The sequence below is a fragment of the Urocitellus parryii genome, chromosome X (assembly GCF_045843805.1).
Source record: "Urocitellus parryii isolate mUroPar1 chromosome X, mUroPar1.hap1, whole genome shotgun sequence".
Taxonomy (NCBI): Eukaryota; Metazoa; Chordata; class Mammalia; order Rodentia; family Sciuridae; genus Urocitellus; species Urocitellus parryii.
The window spans coordinates 39241182-39256668 of NC_135547.1; the positions used below are offsets into that span (position 1 = coordinate 39241182).

At 38.3% G+C, this 15487-nt stretch overlaps 1 protein-coding gene and 1 non-coding gene across 7 annotated transcripts in view; both read right to left on the reverse strand.

The window, feature by feature from the left end:
* The window catches only part of Tmem164 (transmembrane protein 164), a 161953-nt gene that overhangs the window by 109561 nt on the left and 36905 nt on the right, over positions 1–15487 (reverse strand). The gene's annotated exons all lie outside the window — the stretch shown is intronic.
* Positions 3656–3760, reverse strand: LOC113188495 (U6 spliceosomal RNA). Its single transcript, XR_003301549.2, has one exon. It is a non-coding gene; the product is annotated as a U6 spliceosomal RNA (small nuclear RNA).

Genomic DNA, 15487 nt, shown 5'->3' on the forward strand with positions numbered 1-15487 from the left:
TTAAAGGAGCTGCTTTATTTATCCACAGGGTACCACTCAAGATTTTCAAGAAACTGGTAATGGTGATTTACAGGGAGAAGAACTAGTAGACTTGGGGTTAGGGATCAGAGAGAATCATACATGCCACTCTTCCTTTCATGTTGTTTATAAAATATATACAATCAAATATAAATAGACCCAATAAGATGGGTCTGCTCTATTTGAAGCTGAAACAAACAAAATTAGAGACTTTCCATAAGAAAGTGAATTACTGGAGGGCTGTGGATGTGGCTCAAGCAGTAGCACACTCGCCTGGCATGCATGTGGCCCGGGTTCGATCCTCAGCACCACATACAAAGATGTTGTGTCTGCCGAAAACTAAAAACAATAAATATTAAAAAAGTTCTCTCTCTCTCTCTCTCTCTCTCTCTCTCTCTCTCTCTCTCTCAAAAAAAAAAAAAAAAAAGAAAGAAAGTGAATTACTGGAGGGAAGGGGAAGGGGATGGTGCCCACATGTGATTAAAATCCTAAAAACTGAGGGATTCTTAAGAATGAAGTTGATATGTACATGCTAACATGGAAAAGATGATTATCAAGGAAAAAAGCATATAGTGCACCAATTTTAAAAAGTACATACTGATAGATATCTCATTTTCAGCATAAAATATGAAATGTTTAGCATTTGCTGGGGAAAAAAATCTCAGGGGGAAACAACTTCCAGTGGTTACCTCTGGGAGAGCAGCTTATAGGGGATTTTTATTTGCTATGGGTCATATTCCTATAATGTTTTCATTTTTGGATAATGAGCACGTACTGCCTTTATGTTAGAAAAACACCATTAAAAGGCAGCTTCACCCTCCAAAACCCAGAGTTTGATTTTACTGATCACCTAGGACATGAGAAGGAAGTTGGCTGAAAGTTGGAGGGGGTTCAAAACTCTGTAAAGTTCTGAACAAACTATGCAGGAGAGAGAGAGACTGCTATTGCTCCACACAGATAATCCGTCTTCAAGTAACTGGAAAGATTTATTTTAATCCCTGACACTGCCTCAAGCCACTGTTACAGCCCAGATGCCATGCCAGCTGGGGAACTAGATATTTTCTGAAGAGAAGGCAACTCTTTTGTATGCACCAGTAATGACAGGGATCACACTGAGCCTCTTTACATTGCCAAGCTTTATGGGCAGGTAAAACTAAGGTATGGAAAATGTTTTCATATTTCCCCTACCTGTCTCAAATAGTCCAGAACCCAGCTACTTGGCTTTGCTATAAAACTCAGTGATTTAGAAATCCTGAATGCACCTAGGGAGTTTATTTATTTTTAAAAAAATACCAAATCCTGAGACTCATGCCTCAAAATCCTTACTCATATACTCGGGCTTGAGGCCTCAGTATTTCAAAGTATCCCAGGTGATTTGAATGTATAATCAGGTTTGCAAATTGCTGTTCCACACACTGCTTAATACCCTGTACCCCTTAGAGAAAGAGGCCTCAGTCACTATTTTTAAAATTCTTCTTTAAACAGTATATTCCCCCAAAGAAAGGCAGGCCAACGAAGTCTGTAACCAAGACAACAAGCTGGGAGCACAAAAGAGATAGGTCTTCTATGATTCGAAGCCAGAGGAAAAAGTATAGAGTTCTGCAAGCAGTCACTGAAAAATGAAATGTTAGCACATCAAATTCCTGCTTCAGCTCTCAAACTGGGTATCTTGACACAGATGCCCTACAAGCTGAAAGCAACTCAAAATTAGCAAACTAAACCTTTAAAAACCTGATTTCTTCTCAATGGAATCTATGAAAAAATGGGAATGTTTGCTTTGGGGGGAGGTTGTAAACACATTTTTTTTCTTCCAAGCCTGCTGTCTCTTCCCCCACATGTACCTGACCCAATTGCAAAGTGGGATGACAATGAAACATGAAATCCACATGTGCTTGGATTTTTCAAAAGGGTTCTTCCTCATCTGTGCTCCGACCCTGGAGTTTGGGTCTTGTTCCCAACCAGGGAAGCTCCCAGATGGATGAAAGGGCTGGGGATGCTGCAAATTGAAAGCATTGGAGTTCGCCTTTTTCTTTCTTTTCTTTTTTTTCCTAGGCAGGGACTATTCTAGAAAGCAGACATCAAAAGGAAAATTCAGTGAGCAATGAGCTCAAATTGGACAAAATGCGATGAGGCATAAATGGACAAAAAAAAAAAAAAAGAAAGAAAGAAGAAAGGAAAGGAAAGGAAAAAAAGCCTTTGTATCAGAAGGGGCTCTTTTCTGAAAACTGCTTCAAATTTTAGCATTTTTCACATTTGCTTCACTCCAGGAAGTTTCAAATTGTACCTAACACCATAACACATTTTGCCACGTTATGAAGACAAATTGAGACAGATGCAAATGGCCCAGAGTTTGGTGGTTTGGCTATCACAAGGGGAAAGGAAATGCATGAATTTGGGAACAGCCCTGTTACACTGACACTGTTCCCTTAACCCAGACAGATGGAAGTTTATTCAGAGTGACATTAAAGAAGGGATATTACAAGCAGATCTGTGATGGAGCAAACCATTGGTGGCTTGAAGGAATACAAAGATATATATTACCTTTAAGAGGTGTAACGAGGGGCTGGGGTTGTAGCTCAGTAGTAGAGCACTTGCCTCACACATTTGAGGCACTGGGTTCGATCCTCAGCACCACAAAAAGATAAATAAACAAAATAAAGATATTGTGTCCATCTACAACTCTCTCTCTCTGTCTGTCTCTCTCTCTCTCTGTCTCTCTCTCTCTCTCTCTCTCTCTCTCTCTCTCTCTCTCTCTATATATATATATATATATATATATATATATATATATGATTTTTTAAAAAGAGGTATAATGATAATGTTGCCCACCAGCCTCTGAGAACTTTACATGGCCTGGTAGAAGGGTGCTTGTTCTCACAAGCCTTTCAGGTTCACTTTGTGCTTATGATCTTTTAAATTAGTCACCTGCAAAGTGTTTTCTTCAGTACAAAAGAAAAAAACAGCCTGAGGTGAGAGTCTTGGAGCATATCCTACTAGAAGCCAGGTGGAGTACTGAGAGCTACGCCATCCCCTCCGCCAGCCACAAACCTACCACAAGAACCCAATCCTCATCAGTCCCAGGCTTACACCCAGAAAACCACTTTCTCCTTCTTCTTGATCTACTGATATTTCCTCTCATCACATGGGTCTTTCTCCTGAATGCCTTTTAACTCTAAGGTGATCCATTAGGCTGTATGTAAATCACTGTTCTTGCAGAGTCTATTCTGAGCAGGAGAAACTCCCCAAGAACCACAATGAGAAGGCAATAGGTATTCAAGGTCCAGGATGGATACACCACATGCAAAATGCTGTGCACTAGAAAGTGTTTCAGATTTAAGTTTTTCAAATTTTGGAATAACTGTATGAACTTTACTGCTTGAGCATTCCTAATTTGAAAACTCAAAAGCAGAATTTCAAAATTCTCCATAATATGCAACTTTTTCCTGGTGTTATACAATCATTTTTCCCCATTCAAAATTATTCTAATTGTATGTATTTACAGGGTACTGATAATTCAATACATGTAACCAATATGTAATGGTCAAATCAGGGTAATTAACATGTCCATCTTCTCAGATACTATCATCTCTTTCTCTTAGTATACCTCAAACTCCTCTCTTCCAGTTCTTTAGAAAATATATTTCTAAAATGGAACACTTAGTTTGTGTGTCATCCTTGTATATTGACCTTGATAATCTTCTTTGTATTGTTCCAATTCGGGTACACATGTTGCCAAAAAAAGTACTAAATCTCAAACTTTTTGAGGATCAAGTCAGCCTTCAGAAAATTATGGATTTCAAACATTTCATATTTTTGGATTAAGCATACTTAACCTATCATGTGTAATTTTCAATAGCGAGGCCAGGCTACAAACCAAATGATCTAAAGCCTCCTCCTAGCCCTGCCAGAACTGCATAAAACTATTGCCACTACTTAAATGAATAATAACACCATTTATCAAACCACATGCTTATTAAATGCCAAATGGTTTAGAAAATTTAAAACAGTGTTACTAACATACTAGCAGAGGGATTTTAGCAAATTGCACAATCAAGAAATACCCACTGAGCATTCAGTTATGTTCTACACTCTACACATGTGAAATCCTAGAATAATGAAAAGCCATCTGTCATGTGTAAATTCTATAAGCAGTGCCTTGGGTAAGCTATACTCCTTTAGCTCTCCTCCAGGCCCAGCATTAAATGAACAAAACCTAAATTATAGAAGGCACTTTATGCATTACTTCATTCTCCTGTTGTCCCCTGTATTCCACCAGTAGTGGCCTTGGTCAAGTGATTGGAGACAGTCTCAAATACCCAGAAAAGAATAAGTTGTTCCAATGTATTTAGACTTGAATTATGGAATGTATGGCTCTGGAAGGAAACGCAATTATCTGGAGTCAGAAGCCCTAGGTTATTATAACCCCCGAATAGCTCGAATAGCTGCTAACTGAAGTATGGACTTGAACAAAAAGATAAAACAAAACAAAAACAGAAGCAAAAAAAAAAAAAAAAACTCTGCCCTCTTGAAATTTCAGAGACCACATCTGAGAAAGAAGAGGGTTATGCCAGATTGGGAGTTCTCGGCATGGTACAGCAGATCTTGGTTATATTTCATCAGGTGAGAAGTGACGCAAGTTAATGCATTGTAAATAATAAGGTCCTAAGGTTTGCAATTTATTTGCATATATATTCATTTGTATGACAATGATACCCTTTCTCACTTGCATTGCTATGTCTTTGGGAGTCAGAGAGAAAAGGCTTGAATTACAGATCTATCAGTTAGAAATTCTGCATAACTTAAATATTATCTTCTTATTGATGCAGAACTCAGCTTAGTCAACTGAGCACATAAAGATCATCCATCATGTCTGCAGCAGCTACAAAAAAAAAAGGTTGAGAACCCTGGACTAGATCACTCATTCACCTACCATATAGTTTATGCTAAGTGCTAGGAATACCTGCAACAGGTAAAGGAGACATCTTTGCCCTTTTTTTTTTTTTTTGGAGTGTTCAGTCTAGGAGAAATGACATAAAGCATCTAAATCACACTATAGCAAAATCTGTGACCAGAGTTTTGAAAGCCTAAAACACAGATGCTAGTTAAGGGGGGCTGGAGGGTGGGGGGAGAAAGTTCCAGGCAAAGGAGAAAACATGAGTACAGGCTTAAATGGCCTAGAGGTTACAAAGGCACATTCGGGGAACACAAAGTAGTTCCTTCTGCCTGGATAAGCCAGAGTGCCAAAGGAAATATGGTTAAGAAGTGATACTGGAGAAGTGAGCAGAAAACAGACCACACAAAGCCTAGGAGATCTTGTGAAGAAGTCTTAATTGCTCTCTCCCAGAGTAAATCCCTATAATTGTGGTCAGAGAATAAAGCTGGGATGTAGCCTAAGATCACAGATCTACACCCTGATGCTTTTCCCCATTAAAATTACTTTCAGGAATTCTGGTTAGGAGCTACAGAACTATCCCTTCTTATCCACTTCTGATTAAATAGACTTTTGCCAGCTGCTCTGGGAACCTGACCCACAAGCAGAATATTGTGTCCATGGGAAAATGCAATCTGAATTCTAAATAGACTTCCAAAGAAACTTTTGGAACAAAATCCATTCAACAGTTGTTGGGAATGCCTGGAAAGCAATGAAACACAGGATCTTGCTTTACTCCATAGAGACAGTGTTTGAAAAAAAGACAGAACACTATAACCAATCTCTTAAAATAAACACAATATCCCCATTTTAATTAGTAGGGTTATATTTAGGTACAACCATTGAATGACATTATGCAGTGCCTGTTACAGACTTAAATTACCACAAAACCTCAAATATGTTAGGGATGACTGGCTATTTTCACTCTAAATAAAAACAATGCCAAAAATGGAGAAAAGGGTGTTCTCTTTAGAAAGAAACATGGATGCAAGCCAAGTCTAATGTACACAAAATTTTCCTATGTCCCTGCCCAATCAACTCTTAATTATCCAGGCATTAACTCAACAAAGATATGAATGCTAAGAGTCATCTAATTCTGCATGGTGGCATCTCTATTCTTCTTTGCCTTCCTTCCAATAAAAAGTACTTATGTATGTGCATTTAGAAAACCCCTTTTAACACCTTGGAACATCCCTCTTTTTTCTCCCCACTCACTCACTTGTTCTACTAATAATGGGTGCCCCAGAAACATTAGTAATTTCCCAGAACTACCTACCAAATACTTCTCAGGTCTTCTATACAGTAATTATTCATAAAGTGTGCATAAATATCACCTCAAGAGGAGTGAGTTAAAATTCAGATTCCCACCTCAATTCCTCTCCCTTTTTCCCAATATCTGGGTTTAATAGGTTTGGGGTACAGCATTTTAAATTAAGTGCCAAAAATTTTTTAAAAAAATAAATAAAAATAATAAAAATAAAAATAAAAAATAAATTAAGTGCCCACAGTGACTATGAGGCAAGTGGGTCAAGAACCACACTTGGAGAAACATTACTGTGGATATTTTACCCAGCTGACCCCAAATCCTGAAAAGAGAATAGTTGCTAAGAGCCCAACATTAAACCGAGTCAATAAGAAGGAGCGATACAATAGATGAAAGAAAATAGCATTCTAGACAACTTGTCCCCAAATATGTTTTTTGTTTCAAAAACCAAATGCTATACTTTGACTATTATCAGATAAATTGGCATTACCAGCACAGCAGTCTCCTATAGGTACCAGGAAAAGAACACGGAACAGGAAGTAGAAGAAAGGAATCAAAATGAGAGAAGGAACAATGTTAATTTGCCTGACCTCACACCAATGTGTTTCAGCCTTCTTACCTCTCCTTCTAGTTGTTTCCATCTCTGGGGCTTGATGCTCTGTGGTGGCCAGGAAGAGAGGCCAAGGTGGAGCAGCCTTCTATTATTCACATTAATGCTTTTCTCTAAATCGTAAATAATCAGGACTTGACTGGAAAGGGGAACAAATGAAAGGCAAATACTGGGCTGAGAGGTTAAATAGGATAAAGAAGACCCCCTGCTGGTTGAGAGCTGTGAGGTGATAAATGAACAGTCAGGATCCCTGCCTCTTTTCATTCACACTGTTTTGCCAGGAACACGAACTTGAAGCGCATGGCGTCAGCACCAAGCATCAGAGAAATAATCAGGTATCTTGTGTTTTTCCACTCTTCCCTATAATACCTAGAAAAGTGTTCAGCACATAATTTAACCTTTACAGTTAACCAACTACTGTTGTTGGCTCAACCCAGACATCTACAATGGTAAAAGCTGGGGCCTAGAGCTGGTCTTTTTCATTCCAAGAAAACCCAGTCCTATTAAAGCCAACTCAAGAAAAAGGGAGGCTGGTAGTTAAGAATACAGGTATCCCATGGATGTCCTAGGTAGGGTAAAGCTGGGCCTCAGAACAGGATTGCTGCTCCTGGGTGTGTTGTGGTTGTGGAGAATAGTCTGTCTATACTTCCCTATCCAGCTCCTTCTCTTTATTCATGATATCTGTATCCTCACAGCACCAGCTTGAACACAGTCCATCAGGACCACTTGCCTCCACATCATCTTTTGGCTCTTGTCTCTGTTGCAAACTGCCTTATTTAGCCTATTACACTCCCAATTCTAATTTCCTAGGAAAGGAGCACACATGGCTCAGTTGCTCTTGTCAAGCCCATATTGATTGATCCAGGTGATGGATGGGCTGTCAAAGGTCAGGTAGCCTACTCTTAGTCTAATCAACCCAAGCCACGAAGGTAGGGTCTCTGTCACAGCAGAGCTGGCGGGAGAGGTTTATCTTAAAAAGGGATACAGACCAAAAGGCACAGTGTGATATATATGTTACAAGCTGGATGCTTAGCATGTAATTTGAAAGATAATGAAATGTCATTCATGATCACCAAGCAACCAGAATCTTACCATTCTTTCTTTTATTTGTTTTTTCAGTACTGGTGATGCAACCCAGGGTCTCATGCATGCTAGAAAATGCTCCATCACCGAGCTGCACCTCTGGACCCAAATTTTACCTTCTTAATTAAGATAAAAGATAGCACATGACCCCAACCCTGAAAGCTCACCCTCTCTCACCCCTATTAAAGTTACTTCTTGAAACTAATAACACTATGATGCTGGCTCCCTGAGATAAAGAGGGAAGGAAAAGACAAACAAATCCTGATAAAGTGACACGAATGGCCTTTAGCCTATCTCTCTGCAAGCAGTCAGTTATACTTTACACCCTATGATCACCTTATCTTCCTTTAAATTTTGCCAAGTGCCAAGTTAGGTCAGTGTCCAGTGTTAAGTAGAACAAGGCAAGCAGCATCATAAACCAACAGATGGTAATTGAGAGCTTATCATTCTTGGATTATTTTATTCCCAGGAATGATACATGCCAGAAAAGAAAGCACAGTTATTTTGACAGCCACCCAATAATAGCTGTCAATATTCTACTAATTCTTAGCTAACCCTTCTCCCAGATATTCTCCTATCAATTTTCTGTTGCAACAGTCATAAATACCACACCTGATAAGGTCGACAGGAGCTCTGCTAGTGACAACTGCCCAGGACCAAGGAAAAAACAAAGAAACATTGACAATCATTGAAAATTTACAGATCAAAATAAAACCTAGTGGTGGCCATCTTGCAAAATCAGGAACAAATTAAGAGAAATTAAAAGGTTGTACTGCCATGAAAATGATGTTCCTCAAACTCTGAACAGTGCCTACTGGAGATGAAGAAAGAGATTCCAAAGGGTTTCAAAGACCAGAGCTTCAAAGCCCTGAAGACATGTGAAAGAATTCAGTCATCCTCTTACCTCTTAATTATGACTGAGTAGCTTATTTTAAAAGTTTTCTTGTAACTCTTTTTTAATTGTCTTTGTCATGACAAATTTTTTATTCATTTATTCATATGGGGTACTGGGGATCTAACCTAGTGCTTCACAGGCAAGGTAAATGCCCTATCACCAAGTTACAGCCCCAGCCACTTCCTGTAACTCTTAAATTTTTAAGAGTATTAATTGATTTGTATCTTCCCATTCCCAGTAAGTTATAGTAGCCTGTGGAGAGACAAATGGACAGTATGGTGCCTCTGTTGCTGGTACCCAACAGGGGTTATCAACTTTACTGTCCATGTGTCACCTATCATCCCTTTTTCAGAGTAGCCTTTCAAAATCCCTTACATTTCTTTCATACAAGGGATATTTTATAGCTGTTGAAAGAAATAGTTATATGCACTGCCATAGAAAATAATCCATCTATATTATTAAGAGAAAATTTTCCTATCATATTGAATCATTCCATTTTGTAAAAAAAAAAAATTAAAATAAAAATGTGTAAAGAAAAAGCCAATAAAGGATAAATGCTAGTTATTAATAATGATTACCCCCAGCAGATGGGATTATGGAAGATTTTCACTTTTCATTTTTGCCATTTCTGGCTTGCTGAAATTGTTCTTACAATACATGGGGGGTATTTTGCAACCAGGACAAGGATATTTTTAACTCCTTCCAGTTTGTTGATAGGTGGTACATCACAGCTTGAATTTTCATTTTCAATTTGAACAGGTTTTAGAGAGGCTAGAGGACCAAAGGTAGCAAAGAAAGAACCCAAGCAGTTAGAACAAAGCAACTCATATGGTAGTTAGCACTACATAAATCCCAATAATGGAATAGAATACAGTATGGCACACAAGTCAAACACATGGGCTCTGAAGTCTGGTTTCAAATCCCTCATATACCAACCTACGCTGTGTTTCTTCCTCTGCTTATGCATAATGTTTATTAAACACTTGGATCCTTCTAGCACCTGATGTGCCCAACAAACTATAGCCATTTGTACTTTTATTAGAGGGAGCTAAAGTGTTGTAATAGAAAATCATTTCCTTTTAGTTATAATATATGTAATTTATTCTGAACACTTTCAGTACAGACACTGAGATATGTGTGTCTTATTCTACCCTGTTAGTTGACATTCTGTGGTGTGCTGGGGAGCCTTATAACAGAGGCTAGAAAGAGTTGATTATGCATATCTTTTCCCAGCTCTGCTTTGTTACTTGAGTAAACACAGATTGATAGCACAAAATTGACCTTGGAAATTGGCAACTGCTATAAATTGGGGATTCAAACATTTTTCAGCACATCACTATCAAAATCTTAAGAATCCTAATTACACTTGTGGGGCAATTAGTTAGCAAACTGAAATCTCTAATCAAAACCCCCCATCAATAACTACTACAAATCGAGCTGGGTATGGTGGCGCACACCTGTAAGGAGAATCACAATTTCAAAGCCTGCCTCAGCAATCTAAAAGATTGTCTCAAAAAAGATAGAAAAAAGGGCTGGGGATGTGGCTCAGTGGTTAAGTACCCCTGGGTCAATCCCTGGTTAAAAACAAACAAACAAACAAACAAACAAACAAACAAAAACTACAAAGTAAACAACAAAAAGAAAACCAACAAAGTATTTTTTTAAATGGGCAAATTTGTCTATTTGGAGAAAGAGACATTTCTCCAAAGAAGTATTTTAATGGCCAAAAAATATAAGAAAAGTTGTTCAATATCATTTATCATTAGCAAAATGCAAAACAAAACCACATGAGATACTACTTCACAACTACTAGGCCATCTACAATTTTAAAAGTAGAGAATAAAAAGTGCTGGTTACAATGTAGAGAATTTAGAACCCTTGTACATTAGTAGTGGAGATGTGAAATAATTCAGTTGGTGTGGAATACAGTTTGGCAGTTCGTCAAAAAGCAACACACAGAGCTACCACATGACTCAGCAATTCCACTCTTAGGCATACACCCAAAAGAACCAAAAGCAGGGATTCAAACAGCTCTCTATAGGCCAATGTTCACTGCAGCATTATTCACAATAGCCAAAAGGTCACCACAACCCAAGTGTCCATTGATGGATAAATAGATAAACAAAATTTGGCATATCCATACAATGGAGTATCATTTAGCCTTAAAAAGGAATGAACCTTTGATACATACTACAACACTGAAAACTCTGCTAAGTGAAACAAGCCAGATATATACTGTATGCTTCTATTTATATGAGGTTTCTAGAATAGGCACATTCATAGAGACAAAAAATACAACAGTGGTTACCAGGGACTGGGGAGGGAGGAATGGAAAGTCATTGCTTAATGCTTAAGAAGAAAGAGCTTCAACTTGAGGTGGTGAGAAAGTGTTTGGAATAGTGTGATGGTTGTACAATGTTGTGAATGTAATCAATGCCACTGGATTATATAATTAAATATGCTTAAAATGGTAAGTTTTATATCACATATATTTTACTACAATCATTTTTTTTGTGTGTGTATGGCATTTGAGATTGATTCCAGGGGTGTTCTACTACTGAGCTATATCCCCAGACCTTTTTCTTTTTCTTATTTTGTGACAGGATCTCACCAAGTTGCTGAAGTTAGCCTTAAATTTTCTTTCTTTTTTTTTAAGAGAGAGAGAGAGAGAGAGAGAGAGAGAGAAATTTTTAATATTTATTTTTTTAGTTTTCGGCGGACACAACATCTTTGTTGGTATGTGGTGCTGAGGATCGAACCCGGGCAGCACGCATGACAGGCGAGCGCTCTACCACTTGAGCCACATCCCCAGCCCAGCCTTAAATTTTCAAACCTCTTGTTTCTAACTCCCAAGGACCTGGGATTACAGGCATGCACCACCACTTCCAGCTCACCACAATCTATGAAATTCATAATGTAATATATCAAAAAACATTGAGTTGTATACTTTGAGTGGGTACTATACATCAATTATATCTTAAAAAAGCTGCTTTAAAAAAAAGCCCAAGCAGGGTGTGGTGGTTCATGCCTGTAATTCCAGCAACTCAGAAAGCTGAGGCAAAAGGATTACTCATTCAAGTTCAAAGCCAGCCTCAGCAATTCAGCGAGGCCCTAAGCAACTGACTGAGACCCTGTCTCAAAATTAAAAAATAAATAAATAAATAAAAAGGGCTGGGGATGTAGCTTAGTGGTAAAATGTCCCGAGGCTCAAGCCCCATTACCAATTTTTTTTAATTAAAAAAATAATAAAAAGGGCTGGGGATCCAGCTCAGTGATTAAGTGCCCCTGGGTTCAATCCTCAGTACCAAAAAATAAAAATTAAATTAAAAAAAAAACAATCAAGGCATAGAGGAATTTGGGAGTTGGGGATTTTGGAAGTACTCTCCTTCTTGATCATAGTATATATAAAATTGTATGTTTATCAAAACTTGCAGAACTGGCTAGGCATGGTGGCACAAGTTCAAGGTCAGCCTCAGCAACTTAACAAGACCTTGCCTCAAAATATTTTTTTAAAAAGCTAAGTATGTCATTTGGTGGTAGAATGCTTGCCTAGCATGAACAAGGCCCTGGGCTCAAGCTTTAGCATTGCAAAAATGAAACACAACAAAAACATCACACAGAACTGAACCCTAACAGGGTGGAATTTTTGATTGATTGATTGCAGCACTGTGAATTGAGCCCAGGGCCTTGTGAAGTCTAAACAAGCACTTTACCACTGAGCTACATCCCCAGCCTAAATGGGGGTAAATTTTATTGCAGGTAAAATATACTTTAACTTTTTAAAATAGAATAAAATGCTACAATCAAATGTTTCAGCTTTGAGACACTTCTGACAGCTTGTTCATTATAACAATGAACACTAAAAATGATATTTCACTGGGGAAACTGCTTGGTGTTCAAGACAGATCAGTTAGAAATATTATTCAGTCACTCCACCCTTGGAGGAAATGAGATAAAAGATTATGATTTGCCTAATGTCCTTCACCCCTTTGGGATGATACCTAAGGCTCAGATATCCCAACAAATCTTACATCCACATACTTAATGGAGGGTTTGGATGTGCCTTCTAATTAAAAGTTTAGCAAAATCCAACTGCTAGAATATTGTCACACCTACCACCAGTGAATCTTTTGCACAAAATGGTTGTTGGGAAAAAATATCTGGAATGTCTCTGAGTATACAAATCAGGCCATATGATATATATTTTGTGTTAGACTATTATTAAATGTTTACATGGAAGAATTTGTTCTTTAACATACTCATTGTGGAATAGAAAGCTATAGTTTTCAGCTATTTCTAACTACTACAGATTAGTGATATCCACTCCAGAAGAGAACATAGTAACTGTGGACAACCAAATCAGCTAAGGTCAATTTGCAACACATATTTTTGAAACTTCTCTATAGTGTTGTGTCTGATTTGAGAATTCACTTTAAATAAAATCATAACAGAAAGGACAAAAAAATTATCTACTTTCCCATTCTGGCTGTCGGGACTAGTGGGGGGTCAGGGATAGGGTTAGGGTATTTATTACTCATTTACTAGGGAATGCTATTAGCCAGGTGTGGTGGTGCACGCCCATAATCCCAGGAAATCCCAGGTACTCAGGAAGCTGAGGCTGAGGCAGGAGAACCCAAAGTTCAAGGCCAGCCTCCATGGCTTAGCAGGACTTTATCTCAAACAAAAAATTTAAAAGGGCTGGATATCAGTCAGTGGTAAAGCACACCTGGATTCCCTCCCCATACAGATTTGTATCACTAGCAATTTTTTCAAAAAAAGCAAAAATAAAACAAAATGAGGTAATGCTATTAATGGGTTGTTTCATAGATCTACTTCCTATTTAGGCTATTGCTTTTCCCTGGTGATTTATCTAAAAGGTCAGAGTCAAATTTCACTATATGGATCTAGGGGAAAAGATGACATATTTAAATGATCTCTCTTTAAACCAGGCTGCAAGTCAGAGCCCAAATTTCCAGTTTTGGGGTGTGACCTCTAGCCACAGAGGAAATATAATAGCTGCTACTAAGCTCAGGACTTGAGGCCTTAAGCCCCAGTAGCAGGTAACTCCAGAGGGTGGATGCACATAGGGCAAAGGAGGTTTTAACAGAAGGAACTAAGTGAAGAATTCATTCAGTTCTTTTGTTTTAAATCATAATTTTATCAACATGAAAAGTGACTCTGTACACAACTCCTTAAAACACAGAGAGAGAAAAGCTGCTGGCAATCTACATGCTAACTCATCTAATAGAGCTGCTGCTACAACTCCAAGGTCTTAGTCTCTGGGGGACCCTAGATCAAGGGAGACGATGACACTGGTTCCATTTTCCTGAACATCTTATAAAGGAAGATGTCATTCCACTACAAGGAAGCTGTACCCTGAAAAATAGGTAAATTGTTGAGGCAAACCCAATACATAAAAATCACAATTCAAAATCCATAATTCACATTAACAAAGGAATTTTTCGGCTGCCTCTCTAAACATCAAGTAGGATTTGACATACAGATTTTGTATCACTAGCAATTTTTTCAAAAATATATTTCTTCTCACTCTCACAAAAGAAATAGCAACAGAAGTGAATAAATCTAAGAACTTCTGAGCTGGCTCTTAGAAGGAAGTTCTCTGAACATTTTACTTGATATCTGTGATTTATCTCTGGGTTAGTCATGATGATCCCGCCCTGTTCTTTGCCAAGATTCCCAGTAGCAGTAGATATGAAAAGCCCCTCTGCCTCCCTAATGAATTTCCATGTTAGTGCCACAAAAGCCCCCCTTCTCTGAGCCACACCTGACCCCTCCCTCATCCACACATGGCATGTATCACTCTCAGAAATTCTGACTCAGATAATACAGAAAATCAAAATCCAGATCCACTGGATCTGTAGAGCACAAATCTGTTAAGTGAAAGCCAGTCATTTTTTTTGTAAGGGAGGTGATGGAGTAATTGATTTCTGGTGTTATATCTGAAGATTAAGAGATCAACTGGAAAGCTTTCCTTAAAGCCAGGCCAACAGAGATATCCAGGGTGGAAGATCATGACCCCCAAATATGAAACACAAAGTTTCCCTGAATCAAAAACAATCCACCCCAACCCCACTGCAGAAAGTAGAGGCCACTTTCCCCAGGAATCTATTCTTAACAAGGCCTGTCAGAAGGATCTACCATCCATCCATCCATCCATTGATCCCCCATCCCCACCTCTGCCCTGAAATAAGACAGAAACCTCTCAGACAGGTAGTAGTTAACTTTGATCTCATTGGTGAAAACAACTCTACAACTTTCCTTGATCATCTCACACCTAGAAACCCTCCCTCTGTTAAGAAAATATGTCTTGTTAAAAGTCCCTCACACCCAATATCTTCTCTTGCTCTGGGGATTTGTATTTTCAGTTTCAGGAAGACAAAAGTGAGTTGGATCATGAGCTTAACCTTGTGGTTATTACAAACATAAATGAACTGCCTCAAATAACAACTACCTTTTATTGAGTCCTGAACTAGGTAGGTCTCAGCAACCTTGCTATACAGACACACTATATAAAGACTATGCAAGGCAGGCATTACCATCCTCATTTGACATATGGATAAAGTGAAGTTCAAAGAAGTAAAGAAATGTGCCCAAGCTCAAACAACTAACAGGTGACAAACCAAAATTCAAATTTATTAGTGTCTAACTCTAGGTATCTAGCAGAAT